Genomic DNA, 20,628 nt, shown 5'->3' with positions numbered 1-20,628 from the left:
TTCTTTACCCTGCTTGGGGTTTGCGGGGCCTTCTTGATTCCATGGATTACTGTCCTTAGTCTATTTTGGAAAAATATCTACCATCATCTCTTCAAATGTTTCCTATGCGCCCCTGCCTCACCTACTCCTAGGATATAAAATAAACAAATACTAAAATTTTTTCATGGATCCTTTATGGCCTCACCATTCAAAGTGTGGTCTATGACCTGATAGCATCAATATTCTCAAGAAGCTTCTAAAAAACTCAGCATCTCAGGCATCCCCAGGGATCCACTGAATCAGAATCTTCATTTAAACAAGATCCACAGGTGAGTCACATCCCATTCAAGTCTGAGAAGCACTGGTCTCCATCTCTCAGCCTCTCTTCCACATTTACCACTCCTCGTCTCCCCATTCCATTGTAGATAATTACTTTTATCTTCCAGTTCACTAATTCTTTCATACTCTTAACTTCTTAACTGATGTATATAATACACATAGAAAATTGCACAAGACATAAACATAAGAGCTCAGTACATTTTTACAAAGTAAATATTCATGTCACCACCGAAGTTAAGAACACTGCCAGTGGCCCACAAGCTCCCCCCAGCCACCCCAAACTTTTGTGTGATTCAACTGTGCACTCTGCTATTAAATTCATCCACTGAGTCCTAACATTTGTTATTCAGTTTTGCGACTCCAGAATTTCTTTCTACTTGGTTCTTTTCCAACTCTGTATGTCATTTTTCACGGCTTTAAGTTCTCTGTTGAAATTTATCTCCTTGAGCAGGGCAACCACAGGTGTGCTAGTGTTTGTGTCTATTAACTACAATATCCAAATCCCCTGGGGCTCAACTGACATTGTCAGCTGTCTATCCTGCAGGTTCTAGTTCATGTTATCTTTTTTTCTTTTTTATGGAGTATAGTTGATTTACAACATTGTGTTAGTTTCAGCTGTACAGCAAAGTGATTCAGTTATACATATACATATATTCATTCTTTTTTACATTCTTTTCTCATACAGGTTATCACAGAATATTGGGTAGAGGTCCCTGTGCTATACAGTAGGTCCTTGTTATCTATCTTATATATAGTAGTGTGTGTATTCGTCCCAAGCTCCTGATTTATCCCTCCCCACCACGTTTCCCCTTAGGTAACCATAAGTTTGTTTTTGATATCTATTAAGTCTGCTTCTGTTTGTAAATGAGTTCATTTGTATCTTTTTTAAAAAAAATTAGATTCCACATATGAGTGATAGCATATGATATTTGTCTTTGTCTGACTTACTTGACTTAGTATGATAATCTTTAGGTCCATCCATTTTGTTGCAAATTGCATTATTTCATTCTTTTTTATGGCTGAGTAATATTCCATTGTATATATGTACCACATCTTCTTTATCCATTCCTCTGTTGATGGGCATTTAGGTTGCTTCCATGTCCTGGCCATTGTAAATAGCGCTGCAATGAACACTGGGGCATATGTATCCTTTTGGATTATGGTTTTCTCCAGATATATGCCCAGGAGTGGGATTGGTGGATCATATGGTAGCTCTATTTTGTTTTTTAGGGAACCTCCATATTGTTCTCCATAGTGTTTGTACCAATTTACATTCCCACCAACAGTGTAGGAGGGTTCCCTTTTCTCCACACCCTCTCTAGCACTTATTGTTTGTAGACTTTTTGATGATGGCTACTCTGACAGGTGCAAGGTGATACCTCATTGTAGTTTTGATTTGCATTTCTCTGATAATTAGTGATGCTGAGCATCTTTTCATATGCTTTTTGGCTATCTGTATATCTTCTTTGGAGAACTGTCTGTTTAGATCTTCTGCCCATTTGTTGATTGGGTTGTTTGTTTTTTTGACATAGAGCTCCATGAGCTGTTTGTATATTTTGGAGATTAACCCCTTGTCAGTTGCATTATTTGCAAATATTTTCTCCCATTCTATGGGTATCTTTTTGTTTTGTTGATGGTTTCCTTTGCTGTGCAGAAGCTTTTAAGTTTAATTAGGTCACATTTGTTTATTTTTGTTTTTATTTTCATTACTCTAGGAGGTGGATCAAAAACGATATTGCTTCGATCTATGTCAAAGAATGTTCTGCCTATGTTTTTCTCTAAGAGTTTTATAGTGTCTGGCCTTACATTTAGGTCTTTGATCCATTTCCAGTTTATTTTTGTGTATGGTGTTAGAGAATGTTCTAATTTCATTCTTTTACATGTAGCTGTCCAGTTTTCCCAGCACCACTCATCAAAGAGACTGTTTTTTCTCCATTGTACATTCTTTCCTCCCTTGCCATAGATTAATTGACCATAAAAGCGTGAGTTTATTTCTGGGCTTTCTATCCTATTCCATTGATATATATTTCTGTTTTTGTGCCAGTACCATACTGTTTTGATTACTGTAGCTTTGTAGTATAGTCTGCAGTCAGGGCATCTGATTCCTCCAGCTCCATTTTTCTTTCTCAAGATTGCTTTGGCTATTCGGAGTCTTTTGTGTTTCCATGTAATTTAAAAAAATTTTGCTCTAGTTCTGTGAAAAATGCCAATGGTAGTTTGATAAGGATTGCACTGAATCTGTAGATTGCCTTGGGTAGTTCATATCATCTTACCTTATGTGCCTACTTATCTCTAAGTGAGTGCTGAACACTGTATTTGAAAAGAGAGGCCTTGGGAGTTGTTAACCTTCTCCAGAAAGGATTTTCATTTACTCCCAGCCAGTAACTGGGCAGCTGCAGCCAGTTCAGGGACTGTTTACTTTCAGACCACCCTCACTCTTAGGTTGAAACTTGATAACCCACCCAACGTAAGAGGATTCACAGGGCTCCATTCCTTGGTGGCCCTGCAGTCCAACTTTTGTCTACTTGGCTATTAAGCTCTGCTCAGCCCCTTAGCTTTGTAGTAAACATCTCCAGGGCAAAAGCAGCCCCATTGTTAGGCTCAGCACTTTGATTTCTGCCATATTCTGAATCTTGGCCTAGAAACCGTTTGCTCTTTTTAGCTCTCTGACTTGATATATATTCTAATTTTTCTAATTGTCCTTCACTGACAAGTATGTGTGAATCATGTGCTCTACCATTCCCAGGAGAGAAACTTAGTGGCTTCCTCTTCATCTATACAATATATTCTCAAATTGCTCTAGAGATGTTAATTACACTTATTCCAAAGTCTTCTTTAAACAACTAGAGTTGTTTATGTGAAATCTGTTTCATCAGGTTTTACTTTTTTTGTTTACGAGCTTAGTTCTTTTACAGAGTTAGTTCTGTTTACATATGAAACTGTTCCTGGATGTCTGCTCATCTTGATATTTGGGATGCCAGTGTGCCCACACTTTCAAAGACCTCCTTCCCTCCAGGAGGAGGATACTGCCCCCAGGTGAGTACTACTTCCTCAATCTGCCAGCTAACACCCACTTTTGCCATTTCTCTCTGGCCAAATGCTCCCTCCCAATGCCCAAGAATCACCTCTAAAACAAATGTCCTGGCAACAGAAGGCCTTCATCATCTGAGGCAAATGCTTGCATTCTGTCGAACATGCCTCAGTTTTCCTTTGAGTTGGGCCCTCGTGGAGACTTGAAAAGGGGGAAAGAAGGGTGAGAATGCAGTAGTGAGAAGGAACTGCAAGGGGAAGAAAGACTATGAGTAGGACCAGGAGACAGGAAAGCAGGGGCCCGTGGACAAGAAAACACAGGCAGCCCACAGGGCTGGACCTCACTCTGAAAGGGGGAGAGGCTGCAGAGATGGGGCCAGGGAACAGGCTGTGGCACACTAGAGCCGAAGGGGGATGAGGAGTCTGCCCTCCACGTGGCAGGCAAGGAGGAGCTTGGGGGACTGAGCAGAATTATGTGGTCACTTGGTCTGCCATGTGGAGGGCCTGGCTTGAAGTGCCACCTGGCACAGTGCTCTGGTGCCAGGTCCACAGACCCTGGGAAACAGCAGAGGTTCCTGAGAGCTGGGTCACTCATCAGCAGGAGGGGGCCTTCTGGAAAGTCACAGGCCTCCAATGAAGACGAGTATGTAGGCAGGCAGGAGGCTTGCTCACACCCGTTCTCTGCTTTCCATACTTTGATCAGTCCCCGCTCGTCCACGGTGACAACCAGTTGCAGCCGAGGGTAAGTCACCAAATTCACCAGAGCTGCAGGCTGTAGAGGGCTCGACAGATCTCCGTGCCCTAGGCAACAACAAAATTAATGTAACAACTCACATAGGGCCCATTTATTTCCTAAACACTTATTATTTTCATTCATTCGACCATCACCCAGTGCACACTGGGGACATGTAGGTGTAAAGGATATGATCCCCATCCTCACAGGCTGCACAGCATGGTAGGGAACACAACACAGAAGCGATGTTCCACTATAGAGGAGACAGGTGTGTCCTGGAGGAGAGCAGTGGCTGAGCGTGGGTGTTGAGACTGCCTGGGGTTGGTGCCATTGCAGGGGGATTGAGGGTGGGGTCCTTCATGTGCACTGGGCACAGGATGTCTGAAGCACTCCCAGTGGTTACCTATGGCTCAACTGAAGAAGGCTGGTCAGGGAGGCAGGACCCAACACTACCCACCCTGCCCGGGATCTGGGCTGTGCTGGGGACCTGGGCTGTACTCAGGACCTGGGCTTTGCAGGGCTGCATAAAGTGAACTGCCACGTGGAACGTCTCACTTGGTCCCCAAGGAACCCAGGTTTACAGGTAAGCTAATTCAGCCTTGTGGTTGTAAACAGTTTCTGTTGCATATCTGCAACTGCCCTGCTCAGAACATGCCCTTCCCAGTGGTGTACCCAGCAGTGCCACCGCGGGCCAGGCCTGGCGAAGGCCCATGCCCTGTCACGGCCATTAGCACAGAGGAAAATGACTGGTCCGAGATGGGCTGATTCCCAGATACATGGTCTCTCCCAGGATTCTGAAAGCTAGAACAGCGAGGTAAAGAGCCCGGGTCCAGCAGGCCCACGGCACATTAGGACAGGGCGTCAGAGAACCAATCCTCTAATTGCTCTTTCTGAGTTTCTCAGAGTTGCCACATGGGGTTTCTTTCCAATTTGGAGTTATTACGGTTCTTTTTCTATCAGGTGTTATCATGTTAGCATGATCTTTTTCCAATCATGATATCCCAGTATTCTTCCATTCTTTTCTTTCTTCCCCCTCACATCAACAAATCAACAGTTGATTTCTGTTGCTTAAACAGCTAACAAGACTATTACTAGTAGGAACTCGGCACCAGTGACTGGGTCATGTCAACTAGGTCTCGGAGAATACACATTATTCACCAGTGGCTAGTAGTATGGAAGTGGGCAAAGAAGCAGTGAAACTCCCCTTCCCATTTCAGAATAGAAAGTAGCAACCAGGGGAACAGAGCGCAGAAACAGGCTACATACTGCATGACTCCAACAAAATGATTGAGCCTTTTAAAAATAAAATAAGATTGGAGATGTGTTCACAAAGAGGATTAAGGTTGGCAAGCCAGGCAGAATGGGTGCAGAGGGGTCTAGCCCTATCTAACAGTACCACACTGTGACCAACGGACCACACTAGAGTTCAACAAACCACAGCCTGCAGCCAAACCCAGCCCACTAACCATTTTTGTATTTTCGTTAAAAAAAAAAAAAAATCAAAGAATATTTCATGACACATGAAAAAAACAAGAAACTCACATGTGAGTGTCCATAAGTACAGTTTTATTGGAACACAGCCACTCCCTTTTTGTTTACTTGTTGTCTACAGATGCTTCTGCATTTCAGCCACATAGTTAAGTAGTTGCAACAGGACCATGTGGTCTGCAAAGCCTAAAATATTTGCTCTCTGGCCCTTTACAGAAAAGGTCTGCCACCCCAGCACCAAAGCTCTTTATGTTCAAGTCAAGACCTTTTTGTTTTGGCAACTATGGAACCTCCCAGCCTTCAGGTCTTCTTCCTGCCCAAGAGCCCCTCATCTAAGCCTGTGTGGTCTCATGTCCACAGCCTAAGGTGGGTCTCTTTCAGGGCAACACAACTGCAATGAAACAGAAACCAGCCACCTGCACCCATCAGTCACCAGAGACCTTCACTTGAAATTATAATGTCAAACATCACTGTATATGAGGAAAATAAAGCACGTGGAAGGGAAAAAAAAACATGATAAACAAATGAAAAACTGACCATGGAGGAAAGACATATGATGCAAATAACTGTATCCTTTAAACAACAAAAAAGAGCAATCAGAGTATATGAAAATGGATAGGAAAGCTTTTTAACAATTAGTACCAACCAAGTCAAAATACTAATCAAGTTATCGAGATTTTAACACTTAAGTTTGCAAGTGGGGTGAGTAAAAGCTGCATTATCTGGGCAAAACCACCCAGAGGCTGGCATTGGCTCCAATGTGGACATCACAGAACTGGGCATGGCAGCTGTCATCCCCTTGCATAAACAGCCTCCATCAGGCACTGCAAAAATGCCCATCTCCCTGAGGCAGGACAGCAGAAAGTCAAGGGCATTTGCGATCAATCAGACTCAAGTCTGAAGTCTGACCTGGCACAGCGACTGAGCTTCCTGCAGCTCAGATTTCTCATCTGTACAATGGGGCTCCCACTCCTCACCTCACAAGTTGGCTGTGATGCTTAAAGAGAATAAAGGCAAAGGGCCTCGCTAAGACTGACGACATAGCAGCATCTGGTCACTTCTCATCCTGGCCCCCTCCTGGACAGCTCACCTCTTGCAGATCCCAGACACACACGGTGCCATCTGACGACACGGTGCACACCACGGACTTCTCCCGCCCATCAAACCAGTACTCTTTGGTTGAGATGTAGGCCAGCTCATCTATCTCTCCTGAAAGAGAACACAGACTTGCCTTAAGCACACACATGGATGCCTGGGATGTGAACATTCAACTTGGTGAAGGGGAGGCAGGCAAGTCATTCCTCTTCTCTCTCAGGAGCATGACAGGTGCTGATTCTGGGGACAGTGGTGGACAGAAAGAGCTGGGACTTCAGACTTACAATTTGGGTATCATGCCCAGGACTGCCTACCACCCACCAGCCATGTTACTGTGAACAGCAGTTACAACATCCTTATCTCTTAGTTTCTGTTTCTTTCTACTCTGAAATAGATGTAATGATCTCTGTGAGGATCAAATGATAACACAGGTATAGAACATAGCAGGGTATGTCCTCATTATGTGGCATTTTCCAACTAATTGGCTGAAAAACCAAATCCCTAGAGATCTGACCAGGGAAAGAGTGGGAATGCACAGAGTTACCACCTTCCCCACCCCGTACCTTTGTGCCCAGCAATGGCTTTGCAGATAAAGTCCTTCTCTGGCCACCCAGATTCCATTCGGAACTCCAGCTCGGATCAGCAGAGATAGTACTGTTTCCATGTCTGTGTGCCCAGGGTCGTCTGGGAGGCTGTACAGGAGGACCAGCGTCTCAGACACAGCTGCCTGAAACAAAGACCCACAGTCCTAGGTAGAACAGGAGTGTTTTGGCATCAATAGGCCTAGCTTTGATTCCCAGCTTCACCATCTACTAGCTTAGACAACTCACTTTGCCTATGTAGGCCTCAGTTTCCTCCACCGTTAAATGGGGATAATGATATGACACTGAACGAGTGCTCACCACATGTCAGGAATAGGTGCTTTTCGTGTTTCCAGTCAATCTATATAACAACCCCATAAGGTCGGTCCTCATCTCCATTTTAGACATGAGAGAGAGGTTAAACAACTCACCCAGGGTCATGCAGTCTTGGTCATGCAACTGGAACTCAAGAGTCTGCATTTTTTTAAAGCCGCCAACTATTGTTGAACTGTCTATTTCTCCCTTCAATTTTGTCAGCCCTTCATGCATTTTGTTGTTTTGTTATTAGGTCCATATACATTTATAATTTTTAGATCTTCTTGATGGATTGATCTGTTTATTATTATAAAATACCCTTCTTTGTCCCTAGTAACACTTTTTGTCTTAAAGTCTGTTTTGTCTGATATTAGCATAGTCATTCTAGCTCTCTCTTGGTTGCTGTTTGCATGGTATATGTTTCCATTCTATTATTTTCAACCTGTATCTTTGAATCTAAAGTGTGTCTGTTGTAGACAGCATATACTTGGATATTTTTAATCCCTTCTGCCAATCTCTGCCTTTTCATTGGAGTGTTTAATCCATATATATTTAATACAACTACTGATAAGATAGGATTTACATATGTCATTTTGCTTATTTCTATGCATTTTTCCTTCTATTCCTCTATTACTGCCTTCTTTTGTATTAAGTATTTTCTTGTGTCCTATTGCTTTGTCATTTCTTCAACTGTATATTCTTTTAGTTCTTAGTGGTTGCCTTGGGGATTACTGGATAAAAATCTTAATTTATGACAATCTAGTTTTGATTAATATCAACTTAATAGTATCAAAAAACTTAGCTCCTGTGTAGCTCCATTTTATGCCCCTCTCATTCATGCTGTTATTGTCATACAGATTACATCTTCATATATTATGTACCCAATGGAGAGTCACAATTATTGTTTTATGCAGTTGTCCTTTAAATCACATAGGAAAAAAGGAGTTACAAACAAAAGAATTCATTTATGTTGCCTTTTATATACACCCATATGGTTACTTTACTGATGCTACTTCTTCACGTGGATTCAAGTTCCTGTCTAATGTCCTTTCATATCAATCTGAAAGACTCTCTTTAGTATTTTTTGTAGGGCAAGTCTACTAGCAACAAATTCTCAGAGCTTTTGTTAATCTGGGGATGTCTTAATTTTCTCCTTCATTTTGCTAGACATAGAATTCTTTCTTTCTTTTCTTTCTTTCTTTCTTTCTTTCTTTCTTTATAATCAGTCATCAATTTTATACACATCAGTGTATACATGTCAATCCCAATCGCCCAATTCAGCACACCACCATCCCCACCCCACAGCGGTTTTCCCCCTTTGGTGTCCATACGTTTGTTCTCTACATCTGTGTCTCAACTTCTGCCCTGCAAACCAGTTCATCTGTACCATTTTTCAAGGTTCCACATACATGCGTTAATATACGATATTTGTTTTTCTCTTTCTGACTTACTTCACTCTGTATGACAGTCTCTAGATCCATCCACGTCTCAACAAATGACTCAATTTCGTTCCTTTTTATGGCTGAGTAATATTTCATTGTATATATGTACCACATCTTCTTTATCCATTTGTCTGTCAATAGGCATTTAGGTTGGTTCCATGACCTGGCTATTGTAAATAGTGCTGCAATGAACATTGGGGTGCATGTGTCTTTTTGAATTACGGTTTTCTCTGGGTACATGCCCAGTAGTGGGATTGCTGGATCATATGGTAATTCTATTTTTAGTTTTTTAAGGAACCTCCATATTGTTCTCCATAGTGGCTGCATCAATTTACATTCCCACCAACAGTGCAAGAGGGTTCCCTTTTCTCCACACCCTCTCCAGCATTTGTTGTTTGTAGATTTTCTGATGATGCCCATTCTAACTGGTGTGAGGTGATACCTCATTGTAGTTTTGATTTGCATTTCTCTAATAATTAGTGATGTTGAGCAGCTTTTCATGTGCTTCTTGGCCATCTGTATGTCTTCTTTGGAGAAATGTCTATTTAGGTCTTCTGCCCATTTTTGGATTGGGTTGTTTGTTTCTTTAATATTGAGCTGAATGAGCTCTTTATATATTTTGGAGATTAATCCTTTGTCCGTTGATTCGTTTGCAAATATTTTCTCCCATTCTGAGGGTTGCCTTTTCGTCTTGTTTATGGTTTCCTTTGCTGTGCAAAAAAAAAAAAGAAACAGAGCTGGAGGAATCAGACTCCCTGACTTCAGACTATACTACAAAGCTACAGTAATCAAGACAATATGGTACTGGCACAAAAACAGAAACATAGATCAATGGAACAAGATAGAAAGCCCAGAGATAAACCCACGCACCTATGGACAACTAATCTATGACAAAGGAGGCAAAGATATACAATGGAGAAAAGACAGTCTCTTCAATAAGTGGTGCTAGGAAAACTGGACAGCTACATGTAAAAGAAGGAAATTAGAATACTCCCTAACACCATACACAAAAATAAACTCAAAATGGATTCGAGACCTAAATGTAAGACCGGACACTATAAAACTCTTAGAGGAAAACATAGGAAGAACACTCTTTGACATAAATCACAGCAAGATCTTTTTTGATCCACCCCCTAGAGTAATGGAAATAAAAACAAAAATAAACAAATGGGACCTAATGAAACTTCAAAGCTTTTGCACAGCAAAGGATATAGAATTCTTGATGACAATCTTTTTCTTCCCATGCCTTCAACATATCAGCCCACTCCTTTTTGGGCTCCATGGTTTTTTGTGAGAAATCAACCGTTAATCTCATTGGGGTTGTCCCATACATGATGAGTTGCTTCTCTCTTGATGCTTTCAAGATTCTGTCTTTGGCTTTCAAGTTGGATTATAATGTGTCTCGACATGGAACTCTTTTGACTTTATCCTACTTGCAGCTCACTGAGCTTCTGGATGTGTAAATTAACATTTTTCATCAAATTTGGGAAGTTTTCAGCCATATCTTTAAATACTTTCTACTTTCTTTCTCCTCTCATCTGGAACTCCCTAGTATGTGTTGCTTGCATGCTTGATGGTGTCCCACAGGTCTCTTAGGCACTATTCATTTTTCTTCATCTTTAGCTTCATTGCGTTCCTCAGACTGGATAATCTCAACTGACCTATATTCCAGTTTACTGATTCTTTCTTCCGCCTGCTCAAATCTGCTCTTGAATTTTTAATTTGATATTGTACTTTCCTACTCCATAATTTCTGTTTAGTTATTTTTTTATAATTTCTCTTTATTAATATTCTCTATTAAATGAGACACTGTTCTCATACTTCCCTTTAGTTCTTTTCACGTGGTTTCCTCTAGTTCTTTGCACATACTAAAATAGTTGATTTAAAGTCTTTGTCTAGTAGGTCTGATGCCTGGGCTTCCTTGGGGACAGTCTTTATTGTTTGCTTTGTTTCCTGCATATTAGCGACACTTTATTTCTTTGCATGACTTATAACTTCTGTTGAAAACTGAACATTTTAAATAACATAATGTAGAACTCTGGAAATCTGATTCCACCCCACCCCCGGTTTGTTATTATTGCTGTTATTAATTTTTGTTTGTTTAGTTAAGTAACTCTGAAAAGTTTCTGAAGTAACTCTGAAAGTCTGTATTCTTTGTTATGTAGGGCCACTTATGTCTCTGCTCAGTTAAATTAATGTGCAGTAATGAGAGGACAGAGATTTCCTAAATTTCTGGAACCACTAAGTTTCCTAGTCATTGCCAAAGGCTCTATGTGCAGTTTGGGGCATGTGTTCAACACTCAGCCAGGCAGTTGACTTCTCTGCCTTAGTCTTCACTTCCTGCTTCCACAGAACCTCAAGGTTAACCAGAGGTAAAAGTTTAGAGCCCTTTTATATCTTCCCTGAGTTAGCACACAGCCCTGCACAAGCACTTGGCCTTCTAGATTCCTAGGAATGTGTTGGAGCTTTCCAAAACCCCTAAGGACATCACATTCCCAGCTTTTCCTTTTAAACTCTTTGGTTAGCCTATTGTTTCCTTAACTGTCATTCATCAACTCTGATTAAAGACTAATTAAAAAGTTAATCAATTCTCTTTAGTTGTTTTGACAAATGCCCCAAGGTAAAGGGTTTTCACATTGGGTGAACTCCAAGCAAGGTAAAATAAAGACAGCTTACACGTGAGCTCTTCCAGGAAACACCAGACAGGTCGAACAATGACAATTCTCTGGGAATAAGGCTTTGAAGAATCTCTCATCCCATTCTTACCCTTCCAGTGACTGCGGCTCCTGCTTTCACTGTGATTGTGAACTGTTGGTATTCAAGTCTAACACAAAGCTGGAAGGTTGTTATGGGAACAGGGCAAGTGAACACTTGCTGCTCTTACTGAGAATGAGCCATTTTTTTCTTGAATAAACATTTCCCAGACTACTGTAAGTCTCTGGTTAATTTCCAGAGTTCTGTAAAAGTTGACTTTGACAATTTATGCCAGTTTTCTCATTGCTTTTACGGAGGAGAAAATTTTCAGAAGTCATTAATCCACCATTTTCCAAGAGTCTGCATCCTTAACTTGTATGTATCAATAACTACTGTCAATTCTATGATAACAACTTGCTTATAAGGTTGTTGAAGATAAAACATTAGCTCATCCACACTATGGAGCATACTGAATCCCCACCTAGTCTGTGGACCCCAAAGTGAGTAAGACATGGTCCTTGCCCTATGAGTACTCTCAGCTGGTGGTTAGGAGGAAAAGTAAAACTAAAATTCTGGAGAGAAATGCTAAGTTTCAGAAGGGGCAGCCTATGGTGCCATGGGAGTAAAACACAAGGAGAGTGAACATCTGGGAGAGGATTAGGGAGGCCCCATGGACAAAGGCTTTCAAAATTTACAGTCACCAGAGTTGATACAGCATCAGAGGACTCCAGTCATATCTCATAGAGGAGAAAAATGAGGCTGGGTGGGAAATAAGTAGCTCACAGCCCATGGTCCCAATAAGTACAACGCAAAGAGTTTCTCTCCATTGAAAGCCTGTACACTCACTGAGCACCTATGTGTCAGGCTCTGTACTAGGCCCTAGTGACCTTCTAACGCACTGTGAAGGATCCAGTGCTTATGTTGGATATGGGTTTTCCTGTACTCACTGAAACCCTGTTCCTTCTACCAGAAGCAGCATACTCACAGCCTGCAGGCAGAATGGGCATCCAGATTACCTTGTCTGGCCTGCATAGGATTGGCCTATGTGAACTAGCTGCCAATACTTAAAAATCAAGAGATTTCACGTACTAATTAGGTAAAAGAAGAAGATCTAACTATACTGAAATCAAATTCTCACCTGGAAAAATTTATCTGGGGCCACACAGAACGGTACTCTTCAGACAAGAATGAGCTTTCAGGGAATTCCCTGGTGGGCCAGTGGTTAGGACTCTGCGCTTTCACTGCTGAGGGCCTGGGTTCTATCCCTGGTCGGGGAGCTAGAATCCTGCAAGCCGCATGGCACAGCCAAAAAAAAAAAAAAAAAAAAAAGAATGAGCTTTCAGCTCCACCGTGGCCTTCACCATCCCTTTTATCTCTTGGACTAAGAGGCTGAGTATCAGCTGCCTCATATCATCATTCTTATGTTGTTGATTTTCTTTTAGTTGAAATAATCAGAAAGGGAAATTTCTTGTAACCATATCTCAACCTAAACAGTGTGAAAATAAAAGCTAGACTAAGAAGATAATGTGGTTTAAGAAAAAGGGGGGATAACATTTCTTTGTGGAAGTGAAGTCTATTTCTACATATTTAAGGCCGTTATACATCAAACCATAAGTAGGAACCATGACCAACATTCAGAAGAAATAAAACCAAGTGATTTGACCAGAAAAAGGGCAGACTGTCAACAAGGCTAAAGTGTGCACATGAGTAAAGTATGAGATAAGCCTCTGAAATACAAGGATGTATCAAGTGAAAAAACACCATGGCACCAAAACCTTTCAGATAGCAATTAACAGCAAAACAATCTACTGTACACAAACAAAAAAAAGTATTTGTGCCTTAAACAAAAGCAAATATTTGCAATTTTCCTTTTAACCAAAAATCTAACACATAGTGTGTTAAAGAGATGGCAGAATTTAAAAGGTCATGAAGCATTTTAAAGAAGTAACTTGCAGTGTTTTAAATTAGAATTATAGAGTACATATTAAAAACATATGACCGGTTAACCATGTTCATTTACTGTGTCCGTAAGAGTTCCTATGGGCCTGGAGAGTTTTGGGGCCTAGTACCCATGACAGGTACAACATTAGAAATGACACGTGCATGTGACGATGCTCCTGGAATGCTGTTGCAGTTGTCCCAGTTCCAGAAACATAAACCCAGTGTTTTTTATATGAACATAGGTCAAGGATACCATCCCAAAGAAAGACTGTATGCTAAAAAGAGTTTAGCACCAAAAACTATAAAATAGTAATGAACCGAAAACCCATTCGTGACTTGGCTTGCAGACAGCTGAAGAATCTGCTTGAGGAACCTGGAGGTACACACAATATGGTAACACATGCATACATGTGGGGGTTAGGTGATAAGCTGCTCAAGAGATTTTTTGAACTGCTGAAAGAAATATATTACTTATGTTACTCAAAGGGAAATTCCTACCCCAGCTTATCAGTAAAGATGAGAACAAAGACTAGGGTTTAGGGTTGGCATCCTACCCATTTCAACTGTGAGAATTGCCCTCCAAGGGCTTCCACAAATAGTTACACCAATCTATGAGTCAACTCATTTATTTCTAGTGACACAGTGTCTTTGAGAATCACATTTGGCAAGACATTCTCTTGTCCACTTATCTACAGAGAAATCAATTTCCAGAATTGAATGTTCTATCTAGAGTACATTCCCCAAATTGTAGAGATAAAGACTGAAATCCAATAAAAGTTCCCTTACTTCAAAATTGACTGGAGATTAACATCATTTTTCTAATTAATATTATTAGCAATAAAAAAAATGAATAAAAAGCAACAAACAGAACAGTGCTGTATGATACTGAAAAATAAATATGGCAAGATTGGCATTCCACAATTCTCAAATATATCAATTCACAGTTATTCTAAAAATAAAAACCATCAAGCAAAGATTCCCTCCATGTTTGGAGGAAACTTCATGTGAACAGTTGTTTTCCATCAGGAAAGACTAAAACTAAATATAGCCCCTAGTTGATAGTCAAGGCTATATAGTCTGTCCTATATTCTGCAAGAGGCAGAAGATCTGACACTTACCTCTTGGGACAAAAGAAAAGATGTCAGGTTCCAAAGGAGGAATGAACAGAAAAGAAAAATTTAATAATTTAATGATTAAAATATTTTTTATTTTCTACTTTTAATTTTTTGAAGTTTATTTAAGTTCTCATATCAAACATGCTTATATAACTATGTTGTTACACCAAAGTTGAAATCAAATAAAAGTGGTTTATTTGTCTATTGATTTGTCTATCAGCCAGCTGCATTCAATTTGCTGTACATTTCTGCCCCTGAGTTTGGTACCCCCACCTACATCAACCTCCACTTGATTAACAAAATCGCTTATATTTCAATATACTATAAAAAAGTCTCACACCCCCAACTAGGGAGGAGTTTCCTGCTGGTAGGGGCTGTGGATTGTCCCTTCTTGTCTACTTAACAGACATGCAGTGAGTGCTGAAAAGTACACCCCTCTCTCCTTTGAGGGATACTCTCCTGAGCAGGCCTGGCTCTTCCTCCACTCACCTCCACAGTTCCTTGGTCCTTGAAGCCTCATTCCAGACCTAGAAGAGTATCTGGTCAGTCAACATGCAATTAGTGCCTAGCTTGCCAGGCCCTGTGGAGGGGACAGAGAGCTAAATGAGACCCAGTGCTTGCACTCAAGAACACTCACCTTGGGGAGTTAGAGACAAATTCAGACAATCAAATAAAACACACCAAATAATGAATGACAAAGGAGAGAATGACCAACTCAATTGGAGCCAAGGGGTTCAGAAGTAACTACTGATCAACTCCTGAAGGATGAGTAGTTATCCTCTAAGAAAACGGCTGAAGCATTTCAGGGAGAGAAAGATCCGCTTGGGCAAAGATTCAGAAGTATGAAAAAGATGATGAGTAAGTTGCCTTAATCAGAACATAGAGAAAGGAGCTGGAGACAGGCTTAGACCAACTCTTGGAAGTCAGAGGGGCAAAAACAGTGAGAAGTCACTTGAGAACTGTGAATGGAAGAGTGGCAAGTCAAACTGTGTTTTAGGCTGCTATGAGAAGGAAGGACTTGGAGACTTCCCTGGTGGTCCAATGGTTAAGAATCCACCTTCCAATGCAGGGGGCATGGGTTGGATACCTGGTCGAGGAACTAAGATCCCACATGCGAGGGCAACTAAGCCCATGCACGCTCTAGAGCCCATGCGCCACACCTAGAGAGCCCGTGCACCGCAACGAAAGATCCCACGTACCACAACAAAGATCCCATGTGCCGCAACTAAGACCCGATGCAGCAAAATAAATAAATAAATATTAAAAAAAAAAAAAAAGACTCTGAGCTTCCACTGTAGGGGGCACGGGTTGGATCCCTGGTTGGGGAACTGAGATCCTGTAAGCCACGTGGTAGGGCCAATTAAAAAAAAAAGAGAGAGAGAGAGAAGGAAGGACTGGAAATGAGGGCAGAGCAGCAGGACCCATAAGAAGGCTGCTGCAATGGAGTAAATTAAGGCTCTGGCTAAAGGGATGTCCCAGAGATGCCAAGGTGGAGGAACAGAACTGCTACCTGGGGAGGGCACACAGGCCGTATTCCCACAAACTGCTCTCTGCAGAAGTATCTGGAAGAGGCTCAGGTGGCCCTGGGAAGGGATCACAGTACCCTGCCTCCCCCTCCCTCAGGCCCACACCTGCATCCTGGAACTTCTTGGCCTCTCCAGCTGGGCCACCCTGGGTTCTGGAGCCTATACAGCTTCAGTAGAAACCACTCTGGAGCTTTCTGTGGCCCAGACCTACTGAGGGTCCCAGCCAGATACGTGGCTTTCCAGGCCCGGGCAGAAATAATAACCACCCTGTCTGAGCCCAGGTTCCTACTTCCACAGCCCTCACTCACCTGAGATCAAAGTTTCTCAGTCCTTAAGAAATCTTTTTGGCTAGTAGGAATGTAAAGTTGATATTTTGCAATAATCAAACCAGGTAAGAAGATTTCCGCATTCTTTTTTTCTATAGTTCCCAGTTCAAAACCCAACTGAGATGTTCTTACTTCCCTAACATAAAATTATAATATGTAATATAACCTGCAAAATGGGTGTTACCCACCTTGGAGAATGCCTCTGTTAGATGCTGATCTTCATGATGACACTGTGAGGCAGGGTTTATTGACCTCATTTTACCTAACAGGGAAACCAGAACCTGGAGAAGTTGCTGCTATCAAAGGGTAAAAGGCACCTCCCTTTCAAAATCTGCTGGGAGACTACCTGGGTGACCTCAGCCAATGCACTCTCGGCACGATACTCACTTTCCCTATTGGTAAAAATGGGGATAACAACCCAGTATTTTACTTGATACATTTAAGTTATAATTACACAATTCAGGTAAGGGTCTGTTTATTAATCTTTTTGTAAAATGATATAATAATGTATTTTAAAGGTAAAGAAATTCATTTACTCAACAAACATTTACTTAGAGTACACTAAATATCAAGCCATACGCTGAGTGTATACACACAGTGATCATACAGTGGTTATACACACAGTGATGCAAGAGACAAAAGAATGAGTCTAGCGGGCGTGGGGGGGAAGCAAACATTTAACAAGCATAGTATGTGATCATTTAGTTACAGTTGTGCTGAGTAAGAGCACAGAGGAGGAAGAGCTCGGAACACAACAGGGGCAGAAGCGCAGATCAGACTAACGCACTGAACAGGCACTTAGGGAGCACAGCCAGTACAGGAGTTCGACTGGCTGGGAAGGGACAGGCGGAGCCCGCAGGAGGAGGTGCCACTCACAGGGAGGGCACGGCTTTCCAGGCAGGCCCCAGAAGGGAAATTCCAGAATAGTCCAGAAGAGGTGGGATCCCTAGGCCAATCTTAGGGGTGAACCCTGTTCACAGGTGCCCAGTGCAAGCCAACCGCGCAGGGGCTCTGGACACACCGACAGACGGAGGAACAGAGGGATAAGAGGTTTTCAGAGCAACCCCTTCATAGGTCGCCGAGGTCGCCACCCCGGGGGCCAAGAGCGTCCTCTGCAGATCGCGGATTCAGGGCCGTCCGACGCCCCCTCCCAGATTTGGGAAACGGAGGCTCCGAGGGGACGGGCCGACCATGGACACGCCAGTGACCAGGAGCCCAGCCCTGCCTCCCGCCTGGGACAGGACGCGCTACCTTATCCACCTGGGCGACGCAGAGCATGTCTCGGGCCTCCAAGAAGGAGAAGACGTGCAGCAGCTCAGGCAAACCCATCTGCGGCTCCACGGCGCCAGCCCCCGTGGTTGCCTGGGTCGGGCTACGCCTTCGCTGCGCTTCCGCCCCCGCAGGCCGAGCCCCGCCCGCTCGCTTAATCCTCGCCCAGCCTCCGCGCTTCCGTTCGGAACACCCACTTCTACTAATCTGCTCACCAGCCCCGCTTCTACTTGGCCTTAGACTGGCTTCTAACCCTTGTCCTGACATTCGCTGAGACCCTCGCCCACCCCCTTATACTGACATTCATCCTCGTTCTGACCTTCGCCCTGACCCTCACGCGGGACCTTGTGGTGCCCCTGAACCCAGCACCTCCCGAGCCCTTGCCCTGGTGCTGGCCCTTATCCAGACCTTGACCCTCTTCCTCAGCCTCGCCCTAATCATCACCCTTGATTTCATTAGCATCTGACATCTACCATACTCCTGTCCCTACCCTCACCTGACCCTGACTCACCCTAATACACACCTTCATCCTGAGCTTTGCCCTAGCCCCGACCCTGGCCTTCACAATCACCTTCAGAATGACCCTCAGCCTCCGTCTTACACTGGCACTGGCCCTTGCCCAAGCCCTGGCTCTAACCTGGTACTTCCCTCATCATGGCCCCTGCCCGGGCTCTCACCCTACCTAGCCTTAGCCCCAACCCTGGACCTCACCCTGGTTTCGGTCGTGGCCCTGGCCAAGATCAGATCAGAGTTAGTGTAAGGGTGAAGGTCATGATCAAGCTCAGTGTCAGAGCAGCCAGGGTCACAGTCAGGATGAGGGTAAGATCAGAGACAGAGTGATGAAGATCAGAATCAGAGGGAGGGTGAGTGTCCAGTTCAAGGTAAAATTCTATGTCAGGTTAAGGATCAAGATAAGAGAATGGTCAGGGTCATGGTGTCAGAATCAGGTTCAAGGACAAGATCACTATGAGGGGAATTTTAGATCCAGGGTTAGGTTCAAGATCAAGTTCAAGATCAGTGTGAGAGCCAAGGTTAGGATCAGGTTGAGGCTCCATTAGAGAGGATCAGTGAGAGGATGAATGTCAGGATTAGGATGATGGTTATTGTCAGGGTGAAAGTAAGATTGAAAGTTGGATTCAAGTTGACAGTGGATGTCCAGTTCCGTGTAGGATTCAGGGTCAAGGTGAGGGTGAGGTTGATGTTCAGGATTAGAGTCAGTGTCAGGTTCAGGGTCAAGATCAATGTGAGGTAATGTCAGGGTCAGGGTGAGCATGATGTTCATTGTGAAGGTCAAGGTCAATTAAAAGTCAAGGTGGCTCCCTTTTCCACTGCTGCTGGAAGGAATTAAGTCCTCCTCCTCCAACTCACCCTCCCCCCAACCCCCATTACATTGGCCCAATCTGCATAATCCAGGATACTCTTTCCATCTCAAAGTCCGTACCCTTTAATCACATTTGCCAAGTCCCTTTTGTGTGTAAGGCAATGTATTCATAGGTTAGGACACGGGCATCTTTGGTTGGGGGGGGGGGGACATTATTCTGCTTACCACAGAGGGTCAGAGTTTGGTTTAGAGTCAAAATCAAGTTCAAGGTTAAGTTTCAAAGTGAGGATGGGTCAAGATGAAGGTGACGATCAGGCTGAGGACGAGTCATCATAATAATGAAAGTCAGTGTCAGTGTGAAGTTCAATTTCAGGGTCAGGGTCTAGATCAGGTTCAAGGTCATGATGGGATTAGGGTGTCAATGGTGACAGCCAAGTGTGAGTCCATGTTCTGTGTGAGGCTCAGCATTAGGATGAGGACCCAGGTCAGGATGAAATTGAGGTCTTGGTCAAGATGAGGGTCAGGATCAGGATCATGGTCAGGCTTGGGGTGCAGACTAGTTTCAGCTTGAGTGTACAGTGTAGTGCAGCATCAAGGCGCAAGTTCAAGGGCACGGTGTGTCAGTATGATGGTCCTTGTCAAGGTGAGGATTCAGTCTAGGGGCAGAGTGAAGTTGAGGGTCAGAATCAGATTGAAGGTGGTGAGTATCTCATTTATCACAGTATTCACAATCAGTGTGAGAGAAGCTGTCATCGTCAAAGATAAGTCAAGCTCAGGGCAAGTGTAAGGGACATGTTAACGGTCAGGATCAGGATCATAATGAGCATCAAGGTAAGAGGAATGTCAATTAGAGACTCAGGGTTAAGGTTAAGATGAGAGCCAAGTTCATGGACAAGGTTTAGTTCTAGGTCAAACGGGGTCAGAGTTTGGGTGAGGGTCAGAGTCAATGCCAAGGTCAAAGCCAGGCATGGGTGGGGAAGGGGCTGGCAAAGAATTGAGTGAGGGTGAGAGTCAGTGTATATGTCAGGGTCAGGGTGATAGGGTCAGGTTAAGTGTAAGGTTTAAGGTAAAGGTGAGGGTCAATGTCAGGGTGGAGTAACCTTTGGAGTCTTTGTGAGTGGAACTGGCTGAGGGTCAGTGGTCAGGGTTTGGGTACAGACTTGCATTCATACGAAGGTGAGGGACACCAGAAACTGAGCTAGACTGAAGCTTAGAGTCTACAGATGTGGCTGGACAAACAGGCAGCGGCCAGATCCTTAAAACATCTTTAAAGACATATGGGACACTCAGACTCTTCCCTGAAAGCAACAACTGGAGTTTACTGTGCTTTGCCCTCTAAGAGCTTGGAGGGCAGTGACTGTGGCACTGTTAGTCACCTCTGTGACTGCAGTGCTTACAGAATTTTATCCACATGAGCACAAAATGAATATTTTA

General features: G+C 43.1%; 1 long non-coding RNA gene across 2 annotated transcripts; it reads right to left on the bottom strand.

Moving 5' to 3' along the window:
* Nucleotides 1-3,189: 3,189 nt before the first annotated feature.
* On the bottom strand, nucleotides 3,190-17,948 carry LOC133097475 (uncharacterized). Of its 2 annotated transcripts, none has more exons than XR_009702014.1 (5): nucleotides 17,856-17,948; nucleotides 15,242-15,332; nucleotides 7,228-7,391; nucleotides 6,660-6,778; nucleotides 3,190-4,149 (listed from the first exon to the last, which is right to left on the bottom strand). It is a non-coding gene; the product is annotated as an uncharacterized LOC133097475 (long non-coding RNA). The 2 variants fall into 2 exon arrangements; XR_009702015.1 differs by having other exon boundaries at nucleotides 17,865-17,938.
* Nucleotides 17,949-20,628: the final 2,680 nt, after the last annotated feature.

This window comes from Eubalaena glacialis, chromosome 9 (assembly GCF_028564815.1).
Source record: "Eubalaena glacialis isolate mEubGla1 chromosome 9, mEubGla1.1.hap2.+ XY, whole genome shotgun sequence".
In the NCBI taxonomy this organism is placed as follows: Eukaryota; Metazoa; Chordata; class Mammalia; order Artiodactyla; family Balaenidae; genus Eubalaena; species Eubalaena glacialis.
This window is presented reverse-complemented; position numbering and strand designations above follow the sequence as displayed.